Raw genomic sequence first — 3,695 nt, 5'->3', positions numbered from 1 at the left:
TAATAGAAAAGAATCAATAAAAACTGAATTTGCCTGGCTTATAAGTGGTATCCTGTGAGCAAAGAAACAGTGGGGGGAAAGCCTTTCTGTCCAGATGAAGTCCCACAGGGAATTCAGGTGCTTACAGGTTGTAGCACCATGAGGGAAATGTATCTAATGAGCAGACATAGAGAGCTGTAAATACCTCCTCTGCTGCATCCCTGAGCTTGTACAACCTGGGCATGATTGAGACAGTTTTTGCTCTTGGAGTCCTGAGGCTATACAAGACCAAAGCTTGACCCCTTCCTGCTGTCTTGTCTGGGGCAGAGCTCCAGTCTTCCTCCTTGAGTGTCCAGGAAGGGATTCAGATTTCCACCCAAAGAACTTCTCAGAGTTCCCATGCAGGTGAGTCCAAGAACCCAAAAGACAACTGATGAAAAAAACCTGAGAAAATGAAATCCAAGAATGTTTACCTGATGGTGCTCAAGCATCAGCCCCACCCAGATCACAGAGACCACTGTGGCTGTTTGTTTGCTTTATTAAATACTAGTATAGCTTTATGATACAAAAAAAAAAAAAGAGAAGTGAACATTGGATTCAGTAAGGCAACATTCAGGGATGACAACTAAATGATAGGAATGGAAGCCCAATTCGAAGAGGGATGAGAGGCATAAAGTGCTTCCAGTAAAAGTAGAACATGTATCCAAATATTTTATCAATTAACTGGAGCACTGATATGGGTATCAACTATGTTGTTGTTGTTGTTGTTTAGTCACTAAGTCATGTCTGACTCTTTTGCAACCCCATGGACTGCACCCCGCCAGACTCCTCTGTCCATGGGACTTCCCAGGCTGGAGTACTAGAGTGGGTGGCCATTTCCTTCTCCAGGGTATCTTCCAACCCAGGGTTTGAACCGGCATCTTCTGCACTGGCAGGCGGATTCTTTACCACTGATCCATCAGGGAAGCCCTAGGGTATTAATTATGGAGGAATATACAATGAAGAAATTTCTTACTAATTTTTATGATAGGCCATAATTAACCATGTTTTTATATTGAGTAAGATCCGTGTCAAGGAATGCCCGGTAATACATGTTTGCAACAATAGCACACGTATTTCACAGTATCTGAGACATCTATTTCACAGTGCCTGCTGCTGCTGCTGCTGCTGCTGCTAAGTCACTTCAGTCGTGTCCGACTCTGTGCGACCCCATAGAAGGCAGCCCACCAGGCTCCCCCGTCCCTGGGAATCTCCAGGCAAGAACACTGGAGTGGGTTGCCATTTCCTTCTCCAATGCATGAAAGTGAAAAGTGAAAGTGAAGTTGCTCAGTCATGTCCCACCCTTAGCGACCCCATGGACTGCAGCCTACCAGGCTCCTCTGTCCATGGGATTTTCCAGGCAAGAGTACTGGAGTGGGGTGCCATTGTCTTCTCCATTCACAATGTCTTCTGTGAAGTAAATAACAAAATTTTTAAGATGTTAAAGGGCATATGGTAATGATCTTACTTTGGAATTATTTCATTTCTCATGAGGTTAACTATGTATGTGATTTTGTTAGCCATTTACTTTCTCTACCACCAATTATCTGAGTCCTTTGCTTTTTAAAATTGGGTTAATTCTCTTTTTATATCATGATGTAACAGTTCTTTAGCAAAATATCTTTATTGAGACACTTCATGTATAAATATTATATATACTAGAGGTATAAAACTTAATGCATTGATATGTGTACAAATTATGGAAAGATCATCAAGTCAAGCTAAGTAACACAAGTAACTGTTTTGTGTGTTTGTGTGTGTGTGTTCAGAAGATTTAAGATCTTTCTACCTAGGAAATTTTAAGCAGTGAGCCCTTTACTTTTGTATGGTAGGATGAAAGAATTTTGCTTGTTTTTCATTGCACTCTTTCAAATAAAGAATTAGAGTTTTCCCACAAGCTGGATGTTTGCCTTTTAGTTACTTTATGCATGTACATATATATTTAGCCTCCTTGGGGGCTCAGTGGTAAAGAATCCTCCTGTCAGTGCGGGAGACACAGGTTCAATCCCTGGATCAGAAAGATCCCCTGGAGAAGGAAATGGAAACCCATTCCAGTATACTTGCCTGGGAAATCTCATGGACAAAGGAGTCATGTGTTCTTTCCATTGATTCATTTATGAAACAAAAAAAAAAAAACTGTCATTTTAATATTCTTCACTTGCGGATTATTGTTCTAAACAAAATGATAGAGAAAGTTCTGCATGCCTAGTCCTAATAAACTGCCTTTATAGATTTTTCCAAAATTTTTGCATCTGCGATTTCTATTACTACTTTGAACTTTTGAATCTAAATCTATTTCCAAATGTTGAATCACACTTATCTATTATTTGAAAGGCATTTTTCACTACCATTTGACCACAGATCACCCTTAACTTCCTTCAGTTCAGTTCAGTTCAGTCGCTCAGTCGTGTCCGACTCTTTGAGACCCCATGAATCACAGCACGCCAGGCCTCCCTGTCCATCGCCAACTCCCGGAGTTCACTCAGACCCATGTCCATCGAGTCAGTGATGCCATCCAGCCATCTCATCCTCTGTCGTCCCCTTCTCCTCCTGCCCCCAATCCCTCCCAGCATCAGGGTCTTTTCCAATGAGTCAACTCTTCGCATGAGGTGGCCAAAGTACTGGAGTTTCAGCTTTAGCATCAGTCCTTCCAAAGAAATCCCAGGGCTGATCTCCTTCAGAATGGACTGGTTGGATCTCCTTGCAGTCCAAGGGACTCTCAAGAGTCTTCTCCAACACCACAGTTCAAAAGCATCAGTTCTTCAGCGCTCAGCCTTCTTCACAGTCCAACTGTCACATCCATACATGACCACTGGAAAAACCATAGCCTTGACTAGACGGACCTTTGTTGGCAAAGTAGTGTCTCTGCTTTTCAATATGCTATCTGGGTTGGTCATAACTTTCCTTCCAAGGAGTAAGTGTCTTTTAATTTCATGGCTGCAGTCACCATCTCCAGTGATTTTGGAGCCTAAATAAATAAATAAATAAAGTCTGACACAGTTTCCACTGTTTCCCCATCTATTTCCCATGAAGTGATGGGACCAGATGCCATGATCTTAGCTTTCTGAATGTTGAGCTTTAAGTCAACTTTTCACTCTCCACTTTCACTTTCATCAAGAGGCTTTTGAGTTCCTCTTCACTTTCTACCATAAGGGTGGTGTCATCTGCATATCTGAGGTTATTGATATTTTTCCCAGGAATCTTGATTCCAGCTTGTGCTTCTTCCAGTCCAGCGTTTCGCAGGATGTACTCTGCATATAAGTTAAATAAAATTAAATCCCTTATGATTATACAGTGGAAGTGAGAAATAGATTTAAGGGCCTAGATCTGATAGATAGAATGCCTGATGAACTATGGAATGAGGTTCATGACATTATACAGGAGACAGTAATCAACACCATCCCCGTGGAAAAGAAATGCAAAAAAGCAAAATGGCTGTCTGGGGAGGCCTTACAAATAGCTATTAAAAGAAGAGAAGTGAAAAGCAAAGGAGAAAAGGAAAGATATAAGCATCTGAATGCAGAGTTCCAAAGAATAGCAAGAAGAGATAAGAAAGCCTTCCTCAGCGATCAATGCAAAGAAATAGAGGAAAACAACAGAATGGGAAAGACTAGAGATCTCTTCAAGAAAATTAGAGATACCAAGGGAACATTTCATGCAAAGATGGGCTGGATAAA

The sequence above is a fragment of the Bos grunniens genome, chromosome 7 (genome assembly GCF_055505025.1).
Source record: "Bos grunniens cultivar Pamir isolate PY7600 chromosome 7, Bosgru_T2T1.0, whole genome shotgun sequence".
NCBI lineage: Eukaryota > Metazoa > Chordata > Mammalia > Artiodactyla > Bovidae > Bos > Bos grunniens.
The sequence above is the reverse complement of the archived record's forward strand: the minus strand, read 5'-3'. Positions refer to the sequence as shown.